Below are 22,906 nucleotides of genomic sequence, written 5' to 3'. Positions count from 1 at the left end.
TATTTATTTAATTCCCCCCCTCCCCTGGTTGTCTGTTCTTGGTGTCTATTTGCTGCGTCTTGTTTCTTTGTCCGCTTCTGTTGTCGTCAGCGGCACGGGAAGTGTGGGCGGCGCCATTCCTGGGCAGGCTGCTCTTTCTTTTCACGCTGGGCGGCTCTCCTCACGGGCGCACTCCTTGCGCGTGGGGCTACCCCACGCGGGGGACACCCTTGCGTGGCACGGCACTCCTTGCGCGCATCAGCGCTGCGCATGGCCAGCTCCACACGGGTCAAGGAGGTCCGGGGTTTGAACCGCGGACCTCCCATATGGTAGATGGACGCCCTAACCACTGGGCCAAAGTCCGTTTCCCTACTTTGCTCTTATTCTCAGAATACATGGGTTATAATATTTAGTGCATTAGAAATTAAAACTGGTATAAGGCCTAGGGGTGACCTGAAATTTTGCATTTCTAGCCAAGTCCCACAGTTCTGTCTTTAAGGCTGGAATTCTTTGATTTACTCAGTTTTTAAAAGAGCCAAACATGGAGACAAATGTATGCCAATTTTCAAACCCTCCCTCATCATCTTCCAGATAGTCTAGCACCTGCTTTCCCACCTTGTAAGTCAGTGTCAAGGCTTTGTTCCTCTTCTCTTCTGACAGGGACACAAATATGAAACCAGTTTAGGTTCCTTTCCAAGGTCTTTGTATTTTAATTTTTAAAATGACTCATCTCCTCAGGCATTGTCCTTAGGACTCTGTGAAGTTGGTGCAGCTCAGGGCCTGGCTTCCTCTTCAACGTTGTGGAATCAGATTGTGCATCACTGGGCAGAGCCCTTTGCTCCCCTGTGCCACCTGGACAAAGCCTGGGGAGAGGGACCTTTCTGGGTATCCACGCTGGATGATTTTTTAAAGCAGTATTGAAAGCAGACACATTTTGGAATTGCTAATGGAAGACCTAAGAAGCCAAAAAGCAATGAAGGGATGGAGAGGTGACCTCAGGAAGCCGTTGCTGGCCTTAGGCCAACAAGTTGCAGGGACACGTGGTCTGCCTGAGCCAAGCACCTAGGATGCCTGGCAGGGGAGGGGGAAACCCCCTGCTTGCCCCTTGCCCCTACCTCCCGGCCTCCTGCTCGTGCCCCACTGGCTGAGTCCAGCCACAAGCCAGCTGGGGCAGGGGTTCTTGTCCAGGGGTGCACAGACCCCCAAGGGGCCTGTGGGCTTGAATTTTCTTTATTCTTGTGGGGATGTGTCCATGTGGGTGTGATATACTTATTAAATAATGCACAGTATAGTGTGGACTTAGTAAGGGGTCCGTGGTTTTCACCTGACTCGCAAAGGGGTCTGTGGACAAAAAAGGTTAAGAACCCTGATCGAGGGAAATAATAGAAGAGAGAAGAGGCTCAGAAACAGCCCCAGGTAAGAAGCAGCCCAAGACACTGAAGCGGGCGAGGGAAGCCAGGAGAGTGGGGCGTCCTGAAAACCAACTGAAGAAAGGGCTTCAGGGACCAGAGTGGGCACGTGGGCAGAAGCTGGTGAGGGGTCCAAAGAGGCGGGTGCAGGGATGGCCATGGGGCGAGCAGTCTGGAGCCGTTGGTGGTCCTGGTCGCAGCCGTGGTGGTGGGGTGGTGGGAATGAAACTTGACTGGGATGTCGAGAGAAGGGGAGGAGGAAACCTGGAGACACGGAGTGTGAGCAATGTCCCCACTCCTCTGAGGAGATAATGACCTTCCCTCAGTGTTTCTGAGTGTTTGATCTCCTGGTTTTTGTTGGTTTACCTCAAGCGTTCCATGATTCCCCGTGATGTGTTCGTATGGTTTGAGCTTCCCTCTTCGTTCCCTTGCTGGGCTGTGTATTTTATCTCAGCTTCTCCACACCTCCATGGTGCTTTCTTTTATTGTTAGGAAATCATCCCCTTTGTCCCACTGAAGGTTTTGTGTCTTGGACCCCCTTTTGTGTGATAATAATAGTTCTGAACCTTTATTCCTTTTGGTAATATTGGGCTGACTTACCTTTTTCCATTTCTGACGCATTGGCCATTCTGACACTTTATTTCAGTTGCGGGGAGTTTAATTCATTCACAGTTAGATGATAAACAGTGTTTTTGTTCTTATTCATGCTCTCATTTTTTATGTTTTCTAAGCTTTCTCATACTTTCTTGTGATTCCTCGCTCCCCCCACTTTCCTACCTTTTTATTTGTATTGCCTGTGCCCTTCTTACTTTTACAAATGTAAGAAAGTATACACCAATTCATTTTTACCAATGGTCCTGTGCATCGATATGGATAAATCTCAAAAATTTTATTTTGATGGAAAGACCTATTGTGAAAGGATATAATCAGGGTGATATATTTATGTAAAAAATTTAAAAACATACAACTATGTAGTATGTTATAGTTATGTAATATATACTTTTAGATATTCTATGTAGCCATGTTAAACATTTTAAATTTATTCCACTGGGCACTAGGCAGGTTCTCTCAAGCTAAAGAACTGTGTCATTCTTTAGTTCTAGAAATATTTCTTCAAATACTTTTTGACTATTTTCTCATTATGTTCTCCTTTTTAAAAACTCCTATTTCTTTCTTTATACATAATATGTGCTTATGTTTATCATTATATAAATTAACCTTTTTGAAAAATTCTCATTTTTGTCCTTTTGTGTTTCATTTTGGGAAAATTCCTTATGTTGATACTCTAGTTCACTAATTTTGTGTGTTTTTTTAAATTGGGGAGATTCTAAATTTATTGCTTTGTTTTATATTCATATGATAGACTTCCTTTTTCTCTAGCATTTTCAATTGTTTTTCTTTTACCTCAGGAACCTCTCTAAAGTTGTCAGTGTTTTTCTTTGTTATATTAGCCTCCCACTGTTTACTGGATGAGCTGTGCAAGTCTCTTCCCCTAAACCAGTTGAGTAGCTCACCATATGTAGTTTTCATTGCCTTGTAATGGATTAAGTAGAAGTTTGAGCTCTTTTACTTTAAAATGAGTACAAATTTAGAGAGGAATATATTAATCCTACCATTTAGTCAAAATTTCCGTCAGAACCATCTTTTCTTTATATCATTGAAGATGTTGCTGGAAATGAAGTAAATAGCATTCTAGCCAAGATCCTGATTACAGGAGAGTTAAATGGAAGGAAACACTGGTGTCCCCTCAGCACACTGTCCCACACAAGGAGCCTTCGTCCACACCCTAAACCACAGCACCTAGAGCGGGGGGTCATCCAGTTCAAGCTTGGGCATTCCTCAGAGGAAACAACCTGCTCAAAGCCATCCAGCTAGTTAGAGACAGAGAAAAACAACCCTGTGCCTCTATTTTATATTTTGTTTTATTATAATTTACATCCCATTAGGGTGATGTAGCACAGTGACTTTCTTTCTAGGAGTTGAAAACACTTCCCTGTAATCATGATATTACCCAGTGTTTCAGTTTGCAAAAGGAGTGCTGATGCAAAGTACCAGAACTCTGTCGGCTTTCACAAAGGATATTTGTTTGGGGTAGAAGCTTACACTCACAAGGCCCTAAAGAGTCCAACTCAAGGTACCATAAGAGATACTTTCTCACTCAAAGTCATAGTCAATGTTACGCAAGATGGCAGGCGACGTCTGCAAGGGTTCAGGCTTCCTCTTACCTCTTAAGGCTCCATGGTCCCAGCTTCTTCTGATCTCAGCTGTAGGCTGGCATAAGGCTCGTCTCTCTCCCCAGGGCTTGTTTCTTTCCAGGCTCAGCTGCTCTGTTCTCTTCACAAGGTCAGCTGTAAAACGCCAGGCTCATCTCTCTTCCTGGGCTGCAGGATCCTGTCTAACTAGCTGTCTCTCTTCCTCTGTGTTCTTCTCTGTGTGTTGACTTCCATGTGAAGAGTCTGTTTTATTGGCCCACCAAGGGGGTGGAGACTCAACACTGAGTCGTACTCTAATGAAGTGGTGGAATCAAAGCCCTAATCGTAACACAATTTAATCAGACATCTCAGCTGAATCTAATACACTCAAAGGGTTTTATCACGCCCAGCGGAACAGACCAGTTTACAAACATAATCAATATATATTTTTTGAATTCATAAATAATATCAAACTGCCACACCTGGTGAGGTGCAGAGAAGCAGGACGTCACCAGTGCTCCCTCACCCCTCCAGTGTCCTTTAGGAAACCCTGTGCGAACAAGGATTTTTCTGTGATTCTCTCAAGATGAGCCGGTGGTCTGAGCAGCTCAACAGTTTGTAATCCTGAGGGCAGGTGGGAGAAATTCCCACTGTGGGACTCTCCCAGTTCTTGGCAAATCTGTTTCCTAATAAATTTTTTTTTCATATGCAAATATTGGATTTTAATGAAAACCAACCTATGATTTTACATATTTTTCAGCCAGTACCTAAAAAGAATACCTGCCAAAGAGCCAAAAGGTGGTTTCAGGTAAATATTGGGAATGTGGAGAGTTGGGGAGTGCGCTGGAATGAGCCTGAGCCCACAACGCTTCCCAGCTCCTCAGAACACGACATGCCTCTCCTTGCCCTGCAAGGAGTCAGTGGATTTTTATCTTTCAGATCAAAAGCTTTAGCTCAGGGTGGCTGCCCCTGAACCAGGTGGCACTGCTGGTGCTGACACCTGGTCCCTGGAATCAGCCCAGGTCTGTCCCAGGTTCTGCTAATAACCTTCCCTTAGCTCCTGGAAAGAACAGAATTTTACTCTTTACAGGCACACACACAGACACCATTGTATTCTTTTAATGGAAGCAATCTTGAAGCAGGATATAATTTCCTAGGTGATTTATGCTCCAAAGATTAGAAAATAGAGAATGGTAGAGCAACTATGGCAAAAGGCTAAGTCTTGGTAAATCTGGGTATATGGGTGAAGGTAGGCTGGAGTTTAAAGGTTAAAGTTGTTTTTGTATTAATTTTGCAAATTTTCTGTAAGTTTGAAGTTATTTCAAAATTTAGAAAAACTTTAGAGTCTAATTTCCCAGAGTAGGAAAAGATAGCAAAGGATTCACATAAGATTTGAAGAGACAAATTTAACAATGAAACTTCTTGCAGGAGACTTTAAGACTTAATTAGGTTAGTAGGAGACAGAATGTGGGTTGAGAATGGGGAGCTAATGCTGAATGTATGCTGAATGTTTGATAAAGTGGATTGTAAATATGTGGTATGGATGGAGTTGATGGTAACACATGATAATGAGTGTAACAAACACTGCTGACTTAGAAATGTGATCGTGACTGAAAGGGGTAGTCTAGGGAGGATAGTGTTAATTGAAAGACGGCTAGAGGATAATCTAGGGACTGTATAGCAGTGATTTCAGTGGTAGAAGAGGATTTTGGTTAATAATACAAATACTATTACAAAGAGCTAAGAATTTAGTGATACATGGGAAAACTAATGAAACTTATAGCAATATTGTAAATTTTTTTTGTAGTAAAGGCAAAGACGGTATTATATAATGGTAAAGGTCAAATAAGAAGAAAATGGAATTTAGTTTCATGAGATGTGAATATGATCAAACTTTTTTTTTCATTTTCTTCATTAACAGGGACACCTGGGTCATGTTTTTTAACCAATCTGTGCTTGTTTATTCATCTTTTGGAACAGTAGAAAAACAGTTGAGCTTGTTTTTAGAATTAAACAGATAAATGTGCCTGGGCAGGATTTTTTTTAAGGTAATGCTTCCATAATTTGCCAAGCTGCCTTTTGCCTGTTATTTTATTTTTTTTAAGTTGAAATAAACTTTAAAAAATTTAATTTGAAGTGCTAAAATGAATAAATGTAAGATAGGAAAAAATACCCTATTGATTAAGTCCAATCTTCCCCAGCCATCTGGCTGTCTTTGCGAGGAGCAGTGCTTTCAGACGCGGCAGAGTTTTCAACTGTGTATCACACCAGGCAGCGCTGGGAACTTAATATCTATCAGGGCCCATGGGCCTCAGCGAAAGAAAGTGTAACTCTGAAGGCAAACCTTCAGGAGCCTCCAGGAGCTGTGCTGAGTACCAGCAGAGCACCTGGGTTTAAGTTCCACACCCTCCTCTTCCTAGCTGTGTGAACTCGGGCAAGATTTTAAAAACTTGCCGTGCCTCAGTTTCCTCATCTGTCAAGCAGGGACAGAGATACAGCTCACCTTATAGGGCACTGGTGGGGCACAGATGAGAAGGTAATATCAAGCATTTAGAAGCATGTCTGGCTGTGAGGATGATGTCAGGAAAAAGTCTCTATGTTTTAAAATGAAAATTCTCCACCTAAAACCTACATTTTTACTTTTGTTTCCAGGTCTATCTTAATTTCAACATACCTATAATCGTTTTTATTTTTGGGTAAGCACAATGGTTTAGACTTGGGGTAGGAGGTTTTGCATACGTTTTCTCAGTAACTCTTCATAGCACTCGCAACAAAACCACGAAGAACTGCTTTATGCGTTGTTGAGCGTTTCAGAGAAGGGGAAATAGAACCTTGTGCTCCTATCAGTCAGGACACACCTGGAAGTGGTATGATTTACGCTGCATCATTTAAGGACAGAGAGGATGACTGGAGATGAAGGTTTCCCAGGAGCAGAGATGGAATTGACAGAAAAGCGGAAATACCAGTTCCATCAGTCACATCCCTGGGTGCCCACTGATGATTCATTTGCCCAAGTGTCCCCTCATCTCGCTCCACTGGTTGGCATCTAAGTCATGCCTTATCACTCAGGAAGTAGCTTGTTAAGTGCTTTTAGCATTTCCATTTCCAAATGCTTTACAATCACATACTCCAGTGTCCTTAAGGTTTTATACATTAGAAGGAGATATATTCATTACACATGCATATTCATATATGTAAACACCTACACATATAAATATATATTCTCATCCATATATGTGTTGTGTACATATACCTCTCAGTATCTTATCAATGCACTGCTACGAAAACCTTCAGGGTACTGGAATATCCTCATATAGGGAGGTTCTGCTGTAGCATCTATTTCTTCTATCTCCTTCATCCCCTTCCTCCTTCCTTCTCTCTCCTTTTCTATTTATTACTTTTCTTTGTTAGACGAAGACCCCAAAATGTAGAATAATTGAGCCAATACTCCTGATTAGGTACTCAAGGGTCCTGGTGCTCTGGATTCAGCTTGGGCTCCAGGTGTGAGCATGGAATAAAAAGAACTGCAGTGGATTCCTTGAGGAGGGAGGTGGGCCCATGTTGGGGGGAAAACAGGCCACAACCACCAGAGCAGGGGAGGACCCATGGGAGGCAGCCCGGTTGGCTGCACCTGGCCTCAAGCCCCAGCTTGAAAGCTCCCTGCCCATTGTCCAAAAACCTTTCTGCTTTTTTGGCATTCTAATTTGTACAATGGGGCTGGTGATTCTCTCTTGGATTACCATGAAGGTGAAATGGTTTAATAAATGTGGAGCACCTAGCATAGTAACGGGTACTCAGTGGCAGATGATGCTAATTGGAAAGATTCCCAGTTCAGTGGAGACAGAAGGGCAGGCAGCTTTGCCAGGACATCAGAGGATGAGTCTGGACTGAGTTCCAGGAGCAGCGTACCCCAGGTAACCCAACCAGGTCCCCAGGTGAGAAGGGACCAGCTGGGCCGACTGATGTCTTCACCTGGGCCATCGGTGAAGGAAGCATTCATATGGCCACATGGCCTCATCAGAAGGACCCAGGGCATGGGTGACCTGTTTCATCCCTCTTCTTCCTCCCGATTCAACCCCAACATGGTAAAGGAAGGGTGTTCACACTTTTACGCAGTGAGCATGTGCCTTCAATAGGCCCCTGGTGACTGACCCCCCGTGTGTGCTTATTCATATCAGCTCGGTGCCCACATGTAAGTCATTCTTCCTTTCTTGACCTCCGTTTCCACTTCTGTCCACAGATGGGGTTTGCCAGGGTACCTCTGTGGGTGAACCTCGAAATCGGTTGAAATAAACCAAATCTATCGGGAGAGACAAGGTAGAGTCGTTCAGAGGTGAAAGAGACAGAGAGAGCCACACAAGAGCCAGTCATCCGCGGCAATGTTGGGTGGACCATCATCAAGGTCAGAGAAGGAGTCACACCTGTAGAGGATGCCAAGGGGAAACTGAGGGCACCCCCATTGGTGCCTCTCTCCACTCCTCACTCTTCCTTCTTGCTGGATTTGGAAAGGTGCCCTACAAATGCAAGGCCCAGCCCCCTACTGATCGCCCAAACACTGGAACCATGACAGAATTGGATTCAATTAGAGTTTTAACATGAAATGGTATTGTGCTCTAATCTGGAACCTCAAACTCTCAACCAGAGTCACTGAGGAAGTTGAGAGCCGCTCTCCCTCCTCAGTCTGAATGCATGACTCTCCGGATGTGGGGCAGTGCTAGTCCTGGACCCAAAAAGGGTCTCATTTGGGTGGGAGAAGCTGAAGGAGCCAAGGAACGTATTTCTGACTATCCGGATTAGAAGGAAGTGCAGGGTTTTTGGAGTGTGGTGGTTTGGAGCTGTGTACCCCAGAAAAGTGTATTCTTAAACTTAGTCCATCCTGTGGGACGTCAGAGGATGTCCTTGGTAAAGAGGACCTTTCCATGAGGCTGCCTCAAGCAGGATGGGTCTTAATCCTATTACTGGAGTCTTTCATAAGTGGAAAGAACTTAAGACAGAGAGAGAGAAAGCCACAGGAAGCAAGACGCTGAAATGTCACCGGAACCCCCAGAAGGGGTGGCTGAGAGAGGCCACCACATGCACTGCCAGGTGACAGAGGAGCCCTGGGCCAAGGCTTGCGACAGCCAGCCCAGAACGCACGGCCACGGGAAGAGAGCATCACCTTGATGACATCTTGATTTGGAATTTTTCCCAGCTTCAAACTATGAGCAAATACACTAGGCATTTGCTTGAGCAACGAGGAAACCGAAACATGGAGTGAAAGCATTCAGGATCCACAAGACATGGGACGAGTTTGACAAGGTACCTGCCGCCTTCGCTCTTCCTTTGCAGCTGGCTTTCCCAATGGCAGGTGTGCACAATAGCAAGTAAGCGGTCGGCAAGGCTGCCAGTTTTCACGCCCTTTCTATGCTGAGGTTAAATATGGATTATAACCCTGGAGCTGGATTTCTGTGGGGCATATGTCGTTTCCCCATCCAAACCTCTGTTGTTGGCACACACGTTCCAGAGCCTTTTTGTAATTTTAGAACTCCTAAGGGAAGGAGCAGGGGGTTACAAGCCTTTCGACTGCCGTGCCTGACACACTTCCTCATTATACGTACAGAAAATCGGCGAGGTAGTCACAGTAAAAAGAGCTACAGCACAGTGTTGTTTACGTCTTTGCTCCTTGTGGTTATGTTTTTTATTGCTTAAGTGATACTTGGGTGCATCTTTGTTGTAAAAGGTTTGAGGAATATTTAAGGAAACAGGCAGAAGTACAAAAGTCCTTGTTTGCCCACCCCCTTTCTCACTGCCTTTCCATTAGAGGCGACACTTAATGTTTGGTATGTCTATTTCTCGATCATTTTCAAAGCCTTTACATACATTCTTATGAACACATCCACATATGTCCTTTTTAAAAACATGACTGTTATCTGACTATATCTTTTATTTGTTCACTCGTTCAAAAATACGTGATAGGAGCATGGCACTCCATTGTGAATGTGATTAACGCCACTGAATTCTATGGTTGCGATGAGAAATTTTGTGTTGTCTATATCTTTCCAAAATAAATAGGGATTAAAGAGACAATGACAATTAAATGCAGCACATGATCCTGGACGGGATCATTGGAAGAGAAAACACTGAAAGGACATTATTGGGATATACAAAAAAGATGGGATATAGACTGTAAGCTTTGTATCAATGTCGAAGTTCTTGAACTTGATAACTGCACTTAGGGTGGTTACATAAGCGAATATCCTTGTTTTTAGGAAATACGCATGGGACTACTAAGTGTTCAAAGAGCACGATGTATAACCCTTCTCCCAAAGGCTTAGAAAAGAGACAGATACATAGACAGACAGATGGATACACATCGATAGCGGACAGATAGAACAACACAGCAAATATGGTAAAGTGCTCCAAGTCTGTGGATCTGGGTATTTGTGTGTGGGTATGTTGGGGTTCTCTGTTTGAGTTTTGTGTTCTTTTTACAGCTGTTCTGTAAGTCTGAACTAGTTTCAAAATAATAGGTTAAAAGCAAAATGAACTATGCGGTAGGGACTGTGAGGCACATAAAAGGGGAAGCAAACCCTGACCCAGGCCCCTGAAGCTGCCTTGGGGCGGGAGGCTGATGTCAGTATAATAATTGCAATGTAATAGGGAGATCTTATCTAGCAGGTGCTACTGAGGAGCAGAGGAGGTGGCTCACCATGCAGGGAAAGGAAGAACAGTGCGCGTGGAGCAGGGGGCAGGCAAGGCGAGGGGTGGGTGGTGCTGTGACTCTCTCTTACAAGCTAAGGATGCCTCGTCGGCTCTGTAGACAGCACAGCATTCGATGGTCCCTGCCTGGCTTCTTGTTCAAAGACAAAAGCTGCATAGGGAGGTCTTTTGCAAGAAATGGATCAAATTGGGAAAGGAAGTAGATGCCACGGGCTGTGGAGGGGTGTACCGTGCAGGTGTCTGCGTCTGTGTTTGGGCAGGTGTGCGGACAGGTGTGATGGCCACCTGTGGGGGACTGTGGAGAGGGGAGGGCAGGCACGCGGTCAGTCGCTCGGCTACGCCATGCCCGGCTGCGCTAGGGCTGCGAGTGCAGGGTCAGCGGAGCAGCCGAGCTCCTTCTCCTCTGGAGGGAGGAGAAAACCCGGAGAGGAGGCAAGGTGCAGGGGACGACACAGATTATTACGTAGTGCAGCTGACTGCAATTCCCACGAGCTGCCCGAATTTTTTTTCTTTTGGCAACTCAAATCTGGGCTGAGAACAGATAAATGAATGTACAGCCACAGAGAGCCGAAAATCCAAGATCTGACGACAGAATTCAGGCTGAGGCCCTGAGAGGTGATATTTTCTTCTGCTTTAGCCCAGTGATTCCCAAAGGGAGGTCGACAGAGAGCCAGCATCAGCGTCACCTGATTCTTGAGTCCCATCTCTCACGGAATCAGGACGTCTAGAGAAGGTGCCGGAAACCTGTGCTGATTTGAAACAAGTCCTCCAGCGGATTCAGATGGCCATTCAGAACCATAGCCTTAGTGCCTCTCTGATGATCAGCAGGGGGTGGGGGGGGGAGAAAGAGAGAGAGAGAGGGAGGAGGGAGGGAGAGGGAGATATCTTGGGAGGTGTTTGTGGGCAGGCTCGTAGAGAATTCCAGAAGGCAAGAGCATTGGAAGGGAGAAGGTATTTTGAGCATGACCTCTGCTGGCGTTTCAAAACACGTATTGGACCTGCTGCTTGACTGATTTTCTCTGCAGACCACACACTTGACCACTTGAAAGCAGGTTGAGCTAACCAGACTTGATGGATTTTTATCCTCCTACCCACAGAACTTGAAAGTGCTGAGCACTGGGCTGGAGAAATGATGCTACAGAGTGGATGTAACAGACTGTCTCTGATTACTGGTGAGGTGGAACCTGTTTCTGCACATGACCCATTCTTAAAACTTCTTCAGTGACTCATGTACTACCTTTGGCCCATTTTCTCATGGGGCTATTTTTTTCTTGTATTATCTTGTATATTCATCTTTTTATATATGTCACACCTTTTCTTTCATTGTGTCACTTGTTTATTTATTTAGAAATTTATTTATTTATTCCAGCCCCCCCCCCCCCCCGTTGTCTGCTCTCTGTGTCCATTCATTGTGTGTTCTGTGTCTGCTTGTCTTCTCATCAGGTGGCACTGGGGATCTGTGTCTCTTTTTGTTGCGTCATCTTGCTGTGTCAGGTCTCTGTGTGTGCAGCACCACTCCAGGGCAGGCTGCAGTTTCATGCGGGGTGGCTCTCCTAGTATAGGGGCCACTCCTTGTGCAGGGGGCACCCTTACGTGGGGACACCCCTGCGTGGCACAGCCCTCTTTGTGCACATCAGCACTGCACGTGGGCCAGCTCACCACATGGGTCAGGAGACCCTGGGTTTGAACCCTGGACCTCCCATGTGGTAGGCGGACGCTCTCTCTATTGAGCCACATCTGCTTCCCTCACTTGCTTTTTCAAAAACACTGCTTTGGCATCTTTTCTTGTACAGAATTAACTTTTTTTTAAAAATTTAGTCAAGCCTGCCATTCTTCCCCTTGTTGGCTCTTGAGATTTGTGTCTTGCACAGAAACACCTTCTTCAAACTTACATCAAAAAAAAATTCTCGTATGTTTCTTATAATTTTTCTATAATGTTTAGGGTTTTGTTTTTGACCATCTGTCTGCCATCAGTTTCTGTGAGCAGAGTGAAGGAAGGATCCAGCTCTTATCTTTCTCCCACAGATGCCTGGATAGCCAACAGGTATAAGAAATTCACTTGCAGCCAGAGGACCACACTTCTAGATAACATTGGGAATCCACTTTCCAACCATTGAGTGGACATGCGTTTTGCTGAGAGGCAAAGAGGAGGAAGAAAGTGCATTCTCGGTTTTTTCCAGGGCTTTTCCGAGCTCAGCCTGCTGTCCTGATCTGACCCGTTTCTTGGGAGTTGTTTTCAAGGGCGTCGCTCTGCGTCTACCATGACCCTTTTGCTTATGAACTGGGCGGCTGGGGCGCTGGGTGCCGTGGCCTCCCTCACCTGGCGGTGATTCAGAGCTCCAGGGGCTGGTCGCCAACAAGGAGTGCGAGGTCCGGAGGGGGCCTGGCTCCCGCCCTACTCCCCTCTTTCTGGTAGAGGGGCTGGGTGAGTGAGCAGCCCCGGTGTGGACTTCCTGCCCCAGGCTCCTTCCCCTGCCAGGGCTGAGACGTGACGAGGCGCCCCAAACCTGTCGTGCCCACGGCGCCACACGCTCTTCAGCGCATTTTGGCCTCCGTTCACCAATATCATCGCGGAGGTGGCTTCCGAGTCCCCTGTGGAGTCCCCATCTTAGAAGTGCAGGAAGCCAGGGCCACTGTCCTCCAGAACTGCTGTGAGGCTCGGGTAGAACGGCGCCCCCGCGCCCCACAGTTCGCTGGCACAGGGCGCGCCTCTGGGTGATGGGGTTCGGCCGTGACTCACCCTCCGCGGGATCCGCAGGCTGGGCCTGGAACCGTGTGCCGCCGCCTGGCGCGCGCACCTGCGTCCCGCACCGCGCCCGCGCACCTGCGTTCAGGCCCGCGCCCACGCAGCTGGCCCCACCTGGGCCGGGGCCGCCTTTGCACAGGAGAGGAGCCGAGTCACCTCGGGGCGGAGCGACGGCACAGGCGCCGGGTCCCCTCCGTGTGCCTCGCGCACCTGCGCAGGCGGGTCCCCTGCCTGGGACAGCGGAGCTAGCCAGGGCCCTCCCCTGGCTAAAGCGAGAAGGGCACCGGGGAGCAGGGCGAGGAGCCGGGCTGGGGAGGCGGGGTCGTGGGCTCCAGGCGCGCGAGCCGCGGGCGACTTCGCCTGTGCCGCTCACCGCAGCGTTGCCGGCGCGGGCTCGCGGGGGACCCCGAATAAGGCTGGTTCCTCTCGCCGGGCACGCGCGCCTCCGCGGGGACCCGCGACCTCACGGTGTGCGAGGACCGCGCGGCTGCACGGGGCGTCGGGGCGCTTTCGGGGACTGCCGGGCTAGCGGCTGCCCGCAGGCGCCGCCTTCTGCGCCCGCGAGTGGATGCGGAACACGCGCGGGAGCGTGGGAAGAGCTCGCTGCCGGCGCGCGGGGAGGGGGAGCGGCGGGCGCGAGGGGCCGGCTGGGACCCCCGCGCCTGGAAGGGAGGGGGCAGAGCTGCGAGGAGGGGGCGTTGAACCGCCACGCGGCCGAACGCTGGTCCCAGGGCGGCCCCGCGCCCCGCGGGCCGCTCCCCCTCTCCCGGTTCTGCGCCCCCGCAGCCCCGGCCTCAGGCACGGGCGCAGCCAGGCCAGCCTGGAGGGGAGCGAGCAGCACGGGGCTGCCCCCCCTGTCCCCAGCGCCTCCTGCACGTGGGCCCCGCAGACGCTCCTGGGGGTCTACCGCACTGTTCTGAGCGCAAGTCCCACCAGGGCCAGCGTCGCAGGCCGTCACCCCGAGCTCTCCTTCCTTAGCTAGAGCCAGCGCACCCGGCCCCCGCGGGTCTGCACAGCACCCTCACTCCAGAGGCGTGGCGCGCACCCACAAGAGCCACGACGCGAGGCGCGACCACCTTCAGGGGCCGGGAAGTCTCCCCTTGCGCGTGCTTTACCCCTGCTGCCATCGAGCTGGGCCGAGGCTTATCCCTTCCCTAGATGGGAGGGGCACTTGCCATAAAACGAAGAGAGCCTGTGGAAAGAAACTTCTTGACTGGTTGAAGAGCTGGGTTATAATGGACGGCCACTCTGAGCCATTTCTACAGGGCTCACTCTGGTATAACAGACAGCTGGAAAGTTAACGGAAATTTCCGAGAAGATGAATGTTGTGAAAAGTAGTATTTCACTTGGGAGAAGCGTTCCTAACTCATGCCCTTCTTCCTGCAAGTCCCCCTTGCTGGTAGGAGTGGCTAGTGAGGAACAAGGAGAAGCCCCTAGCCTGGGACTCTGGGGAAGCTAGGTGCCTCACCTGGAAGTAGCACTCCTGCTGCTCTTCCTTTCTTCTTCCTTCCTGCAGCTCAGGTGTGATAGCTGGAGTGGTGGCAGCCATCTTCTGACCAGGAGGGGACCCCGAGGGCGGAAGCCACGTCAAATACAGGATCATCCTTGCACTTCTTCTATATCTTGTTTAAGGTGTCACTTTGTGTAACTCTGGCAGCCCAGTGCAGTTCCTGATAGGCCACCTGCCTTACATTTGTTTTATTGCCTGTTTCTTCCCCGGGGAATGCAGCGACTTGTGTCCTTAGTTCACTGCTGTGTCCCTGCTAGAAAGCTCCTTGGTGCCTGTAGCCTTCACTCGCTGCCTGACAAGGAGAGATGGGTTGCCTCCAACCTTCTGGGGCAGTCAGAGCATAGCAGAAGGCCCCCAGGGAGCTCAGAACTTTAGCTGTGGCACTGGCCCTTTGGTGAATTGATAACAAGACTGAAGAAATGCGGCGGGCACACAGCATGGCACGTTTCTCCTTTCCCCTTTTCTTTTCTTGTATGTGGTGACCCTTAGAGGATTCACAAATATGAAGTGCCAGGATAAAAGCAAAGGAAACGCTGTGGGGCTTACCGCCCCCTAGTGGCCAATTGTGAAACTCGTCCTTTGAACTCGAGTCAATGAGGGGAAGATTCCAGCTTATCCAGAAATTTGGAGAAAAATAGTTTTAAGAATTCAGAAAATCACCAGGACAAAATAAACAAAATAAATGGTCAGTCTTTGAAGCACCTGTGTGGTTCAATTTTATTTACTTCAATTTTTATTATTTCAAACGTTTATTTACAATAAATTTCCTTTTTTTTTTTTTTTTGGTGTATAGGTGAGTTTTAACACATACTACTATATAAAGGGAATCATAGAAATGGTGACTTTCTGAGATTGACTTTTTCTTTTACTCCGTATAATGCCCTTAAACTTCATCCAAGTTGTTGTGTGTACTGAGAGTTCATTCCTTTTTTTTTTTAAAAAAGATTTATTTATTTAATCCCCCCCCCCTGCCGTGGTGGTCTGTTCTCTGTGTCTATTTGCTGCGTCTTGTTTCTTTGTCCACTTCTGTTGTCCTCAGCCGCACAGGAAGTGTGGGCGGCGCCATTCCTGGGCAGGCTGCACTTTCTTTCGGGCTGGGTGGCTCTCCTTATGGGGTGCACTCTTTGCGCGTGAGGCTCCCCTATGCGGGGGACACCCCTGCGTGGCAGGGCACTCCTTGCGCGCATCAGCACTGCGCATGGGCCAGCTCCACATGGGTCAAGGAGGCCCGGGGTTTGAACTGCGGACCTCCCATGTGGTAGACGGATGCCCTAACCACTGGGCCAAGTCCGTTTCCCAGTTCATTCCTTTTTATTGCTGACAATATTCCATTGTATGGATGGGCCAGAAATGGTTTATCAAATCACCCAACAGAGGACATTTGGGAATTATGAAGAGAACTGATATAAATAGTCAAGTACAGGTTTTGTGTGGACATGTTTTCATTCTTCTAGGATGAATACATATAGGAGAGAGATTGTTGGGCCCAAGAGTAGGTGGGTTGAGAGGGTGTCAAACTGTTTTTTGGGGTGGTTGTATCATTTTGCATGCCTCCAACAATATGTGAGAGTTCAGTCACCCCACATCCTTGCCAGACATGGCAATGACAGTTAAAAAGGCACAAGCTATTTTAATAGGTGTAATGGGATCTAATTATGGTTTCAGTTTTCATTTCCTAAGTGCTAGTGGCTAAAGATGTTGAACATCTTTTCATGTGTTTATTTGCCAACCATTTATTGTCTTTGGTGAAGTATCTTTTCAAATGTTTTGCCATTTTTAAAAAATTGGGTTGCTTGTTTTCTTACTAGCAAGATTTGAGAGTTTCGTTTTTAAAAAAATATATTCTGGATTTAAATCCTTTGTTGGATAGGTACTGTGCAAATGTTTTCTCCCAGTCTTTAGCTTGTTTCACATTAGCTTAACAGTATCTTTCACAAAGCAAAAGTTTTCAATTTTGATGAAGTCCAATTTATTGTTTTGTTCTCTTATGGATTCTGCTAAAAACTCTTTGCGTAACCAAGGTCATTAAGATTTTCTCCTATGTTTTCTTTTAAAAGTGGTATAGTTTTACCTTTAGATCTGTGGTGCATTTTGAGTTAATGTTTGTATGATGTGTGAAGATCTTCTTTTGTGTATGCATGTTTCAGGGCCATTTATTTATAAAGGTTTATTTATTCTCTAAAGGTTTTGTAGAATTACCAGTGATACTATCTGGGCCTGTAGTTTTCTTTTTTGCGGAAGGTTTTAAACCTTGGGTTAGTTTTTATATGTTAATTGGCTTTCAAGGAATTAGTCCATTTTGTCCAAGTCTAACTGATGTTGCTAATACTCTTTTATCCTTTTAATGTCTGTGGGGTCTGAGGTGATATCCCCTTTTTCATTTCTGATATTGGTAATTTGTGTCTTCTCTTTCTTTTTCTTTTTCTTTGGCTAGAGGTTTTTCCAATTTATTGATCTTTTCAAAGACCCAATTTTGGGTATTATTGATTTTCTTAATTTTTTCTGTTTTCCATTTCATTGATTTCAGTTCTTATCTTTATAAATTCTTTTTTTTTTTTTTGCTTTCTTTGAATTATTTTCCCTTATTTTAATAGGTTCTTAAAGGGAGGAATTTAAGATTGTTGATTTGAGACCATTCTTTACTAACATGAACAGTTAAAGATACAGATTTCTCTTTAAACACTGCTTTTGCTGCTCCCCACAAATTTTGATTTACTATATTTCATTCGGTATGAAATATTTGCTAATTCCTCTTGAAACTTCCTCTTTGACCAATGGATTATTTAGAGTATGTTTTACTTTCCAAGAGTCCTGAGATTTTTCCTTTATCTCTCTGTAATTGATTTCTTGTTCAATTTCATTATGGTCAGAGAACATGCACCTACGATTTTGATTCTTTTAAATTTGTTGTGCTTTGTTTCATGACAATCGATATGATCTCTCGGTGAATTTTCCATGAGTACTTGAAAAGAGTGTGCATTCTGCTCTTGTTGACTGGCGTGTTCTATAAATGCCAGTTAGGTCCACTTGTTTCATTCCTTTCTTTCATTTTTTTAAATAGGAGAAGTTGTGAGCTTACAAAACAATCAAGCATAACATGTAGAATTCCCATACATCACCCTTCCACCAATACCTTGCATTGCTGTGCAACATTTGTTACAGATTATGAAAGGACATGATCAGACTATGGTCGCTTTCTATGGTCCATAACACACACTTGGTATATTTTTCCCACACCCCCTATTACTAACACTATGTGTTAGTACTGTACCTTTGTTTCAGTTCATGAGAGAATGCTCTCCTATTTGTACTGTTACCCGCAGTCTGTCTTCCTCCACGTGGCTCACTATGTTACACATCCCCTGCCTTGTACACTCCATCCGAAGCGTGCGCTCAGTGGCTCTCGCTTTCATCACAGAGTTACACAGTCAGGTTGATGGAGTTTTTCAGTTCCATATCCTTGCTGGCTATCTGTCCTTATGTTATATTGATTACTGAGAAAGGTATACTAAAATGTTCAGTTATAATTGTGGATCTTTCCATTTGATCAGATTTTGCTTCATGTGTTTTGAAGTTCTGTTGTTTGATGCATACCCGTTTAGTGAAGATTGTATTTCTGCTGGGTGAATTGACCCTTTTATCATTATGTAAGTTTCCTCTTCACTCTGGGTAATTTTTCTTGTTCTGAAATTTACTTTGTCTGATATTAGTCTGGACACTCTGGCTTTCAATAGTGTTTGCATAGTTTATCTTTTTCTATTTTTTCACATTTAAACTATTTGTGACTTTTTATTTAAAGTGTGTTTCTTACAGCCAGTATACAATCCGGGTCTTGTTTTCATAATTCTGTATGACAATTCTGTCTGTTGTCTTTATAACATTGACATTTATCATATTTATTGCTATGTCTGTATTTAGGTCTACTATAATATTACTTGTTTTCTGTTTATTCCCTCTTTTCCTTTCCCGTTTACCTTTTACTGCCATTTTTTTGGAGTATTTGAAAAATTTTAAGGTATTCCACTCTAATTTATCCACTGAGTTTATCTGCTATCTCTTTGTAAATTTTTAGTGACTGCACTATATATTATAACATACATATTTAGGGAAGCAGACTTGGCCCAATGGATAGGGCATCTGCCTACCACATGGGAGGTCCATGGTTCAAACCCCTGGACTCCCTGGCCCGTGTGGAGCTGGCCCATGCGCAGTGCTGATGCGTGCGAAGGAGAACTGCCCAGCGTGAAACAAAGGGCAGCCTGCCCAGGAATGGTACTGCACACGGAGAGCTGACACAAGATGACGCAACAAAAAGAAACACAGATTCCTAGTGCTGCTATAAGGATAGAAACGGTCACAGAAGAACATACAGCAAATGGACACAGAGAGCACACAACAGGGGGTGGAGGGGAGAGAAATAAATAAAAAATAAATCTTAAAAAACAAAAATATGCATATTTAACATTTTGTAGTCTACTTGGAATGGCTATTTTATCACAGCAAATGGAATGTATTAAGAGCAACCTTATTACCATAAAGGTCCCTTAACTCTCCTCTGTTGAAGTTATAACTGTTGTATCTATCACATCAGAGCCCCTTCTGGCAATGTTTATAATTTCTGATTTCAATTGTCACCCATATTTTAAAGAACTTAAAGCAGAGAAAAATAGTCTATTTACCTAGATATTTAATATTTTTGAGTGTATGTAAATAGAATAGGATCATATACTCAAGACTGTTGGACTTCTGGCTTTCTTGCTCAATGTTAAGTCTGAAAGATACATTCATATTGTTGCATGTAGCAATTTTTCTTCTTTCCCGTTGCTGCTGTATTTCATCGATATGGATATATCATGTACCACACTTCCAAAACCTGTTCTCCTATTGACTGATGCCTAGAGTGTTTCCAGTTTTTGGCTACTGTGGGAGAAGTGACAATGAATATTTGTGCCCACATCAACTAACTTCAGTGAATGGTCCTGGATTAGACCTCAAACCTAGAAAAAAACGGTTATCAAGTGCGTTATTGGGATAGCTGACAAAATTTGAATATGGACTGTGGTGTAGTTAATAGAGTTGTGTCGACTTTAAATTTTCTGGATTTTATCATTGCACTGTGGTTATGTAGGTGATGTCCTTGTTCTTAACTATTTAGGGATACGAGGACTTAGTGTCTGTAACTGTTTTCGAATGGTTCAGAAAAAAGGAAAAAAAAGCATACACACATATGATGAGAAGCAGAAGATAGGGAGAAGGGGAGAGAAAGACTGATAAAATAAATGGGACAAAGTGTTAGAAATTGTAAATCTGATAAAGAATACACAGGAGCACATTTAAAAAAATGAACTATTATAAATTGTGATTAAAAAGATGTATTATTTTAAAAAATATTCTTTATTCTTAGATTGCATAGATGTTACATAAAAAGTGTAGGGGATTTCCCATATGCCCCACCTTCTACCCCTCACACATTTTCCCACATTAACAACATCCTTCAATAGTGTAGTACATTAGTTACAAATGATGAACACATATTGGAGCATTGCCACTAAGTGTGGATTATTGTTTGCATTATAGTTTAAACTCTCTCCCACACATTTTTTGTAAGTTATGACAAGATATGTAGTGGCCTGTATCCATCACTGCAACATCATTCAGGACAATTCCAATGTCCTGAAAATGCCATTGTATTATACCTTTTTTTGTCTTTATTTATTTTTTTAATGTTACATTCAAAAAACATGAGGTCCCCATATACCCCTCACCCCCCTCACCCCACTCCTCCCCCCATAACAACAACCTCCTCCATCATCCTGAGACATTCATTGCATTTGGTGAATACATCTCTGAGCACCGCTGCACCTTGTGGTCAGTGGTCCACATCATAGCCTACACTCTCCCACATTCCATTCAGTTGGCCATGGGAGGACATACAATGTCCGGAAATTGTCCCTGCAACACCACCCAGGACAACTCCAAGTCCCAAAAACACCTCCATATCTCATCTCTTCCTCCCATTCCCCACCCCCAGCAGCCACCATGGCCACTTTATCCACACCAATGCCACATTTTCTTTGATTACTAATCACAATAGTACATGAATAGAATATCAGTAAGTCCACTCTAATCCATATTCTATTCCTCCATCCTGTGGGCCTTGGATTGGTTGTGTCCATTCCACATCTCTGTCAAGAGGGGGCTTCGATTCCACATGGATGCTGGATGCAATCCTCCTGCTTTCAGTTGTAGGCACTCTTGGCTCCATGGTGTGGTGGTTGACATTCTTCACTTCCATGTTAGCTGAGTGGGGTAAGTCCAATAAACCAGAGTGTAGAAGTTGCAAGTCTGTTGAGGCTCAGGGCCTGGCTATCACATGGTCAGTCTAGAGATTCAGGTCCCCTGGGTATACATTAAACCCCAGCACCAACTACAGATCCTTAGGTTACATCAATGTTACATTAAAAAATAGGGGGTTCCCATATGCCCCACTCCCCACAACTCCCACATTTTCCCACATTACAACATCCTTCATTAGTGTGGTACATTCATTTCAATTGATGAACACATATTGGAACATTGCCAGTAAGCATGGATTAAAGTTTACATTGTAAATTACACTCCCTCCCACCAATTCTGTAGATTATGGCAAGATATATAATGGCCTGTATCTGTCATTGCAACGTTATTCAGGACAATTTGGAAGTGCTGAAAATGCCCCAGCATCACACCTATTTCTCCCTTTCCATGCCCTCAGAACTTCCTCCACATCAATGATATAATTTCTTCCATTGCTAGAATTACAATAAGTCTACAGTAGAATACCAGTAAGTCTACTTCAGTCCATAGTTCATTCCCCAATCCTGAGGATTCTGGGATGGTGATGTCCACTCCACCTCTAATTGAAAGGCGGTTGTGATCCCATAAGGCTGGTTGATGGGACTCTCCTGCTTGCAGTTTAGATTCTCTCCTTGGTATGCTCGTTGTCCATCATCATCTCCATGTTAGTTGTCCTGGGTGAGAGCTATGAACTGGAGAGTAGGAGTTGCAAGTCCACTGAGATTTGAGTCCCAGCTGGCACACGGTCAGTCCAAAGATTTAAGTCTCTTGGACGTACACCTATCAACTCTAGTACTAATTATAGGTTCAAATAGTAGGACAGAAGAGTCATGTGTAGGGAGACCACAGCGGAGTCCAACTCTGTCACCCTGGGGGGCATAAATTCCAAAGTAGGCCCACTGGCAGGGCACCAAGTTCCTGAGCTGTCTGCCCTGACTATAATGTCTGGAAGTCTCCAGAGCCCTCAGGAGCCTGCTATTTGGGATAGCATCTACTTGGGCAGTCAATGAGATCCAGCTGAGACGTGCATAAGCATAACCTCTGGAATGACCTCTCAACGCACTTTGACGTCTCTTAGCTATAAAAATCATTTATCTTTAGTTTTTCCCCCTTTTGGTCAAGGTCTTTTTCCAGTTGCATGGCTAGTTGGTACTTGGTAGTAATCCCTCGGTGCCAGGAAGGCTCACCCCCAGGAGTCATGTCTCATGCTGGGGAGAAGGTTAATGTATTTATATGCTGAGTTTGGCGCAGTGAGAGGCCACATTTGAGCAAGGAGGCTCCCAGGAGGCAACTCTTAGGCATGCTATAATACTCGGCTAAATTTCAGTTTCAGGAGTAAAGATTCACATGCACAGTCATCAATATCAAGGGCCCATCAATGGGCCATCTTCCTTCACTAGTCCTTGTCTCTGTACTTGGAGGATTCCTGGTGTTCCATTAGAGAATGTGGCAGAGTCCCCCTGGATGGGAATTTGATATTCCTTCAGTTATAGTGTGAATCCCCAGCCACCGTGACAATGCCACATGAATATCTGAACACGCTTATATGCCTTATGTGTATGTCCAGGTGACCTTCCTCCCATGTCTCCCTCATCCCTGACACCCTGCTCCAATGATCCTCCCCTGCCACAGCTGTAACCCTTCTGTGATCCAAAACCTCTTTAAAAATGTGGCCAATAAAATAGCCAAATACAATTAATGAGAAAATGAAATAATAATGATAGTTTTAAAAATAAATAAAATACAAAAATTTTTTTTAAAATTTGGGATAATAAAAACTAATGAAAAAATATTAAATTTTTTCTTTGACATTTTGCCTTTCAACACTGTAAAATCTGTTGTCCTATATGTACAGTGACATTTTCTTCTGTTTATTCCCCCAGTGTCTTACTTTATTTTGTCTTTAAAGAAGTTTTAGTTTACAGAAAAGTCATATACCAAAAACAGGGGACTCCCATATACCCAACATCCTCCCCCTTTTCCCCCTTCCCCTATTATTAACATTTTATATGTGGATGGTATGTTTGTTAAAGCC

General features: G+C 45.2%; 1 pseudogene; it reads right to left on the bottom strand.

Annotated features, from left to right (window-relative positions):
* Nucleotides 1–691: 691 nt before the first annotated feature.
* Nucleotides 692–877, bottom strand: LOC111766734 (small nucleolar RNA SNORA73 family; annotated as a pseudogene).
* Nucleotides 878–22,906: the final 22,029 nt, after the last annotated feature.

Source organism: Dasypus novemcinctus, chromosome 8, assembly GCF_030445035.2.
Source record: "Dasypus novemcinctus isolate mDasNov1 chromosome 8, mDasNov1.1.hap2, whole genome shotgun sequence".
In the NCBI taxonomy this organism is placed as follows: domain Eukaryota; kingdom Metazoa; phylum Chordata; class Mammalia; order Cingulata; family Dasypodidae; genus Dasypus; species Dasypus novemcinctus.
Note: the sequence above shows the minus strand (reverse complement) of the source record. Positions and strands in the feature narration are given on the sequence as shown.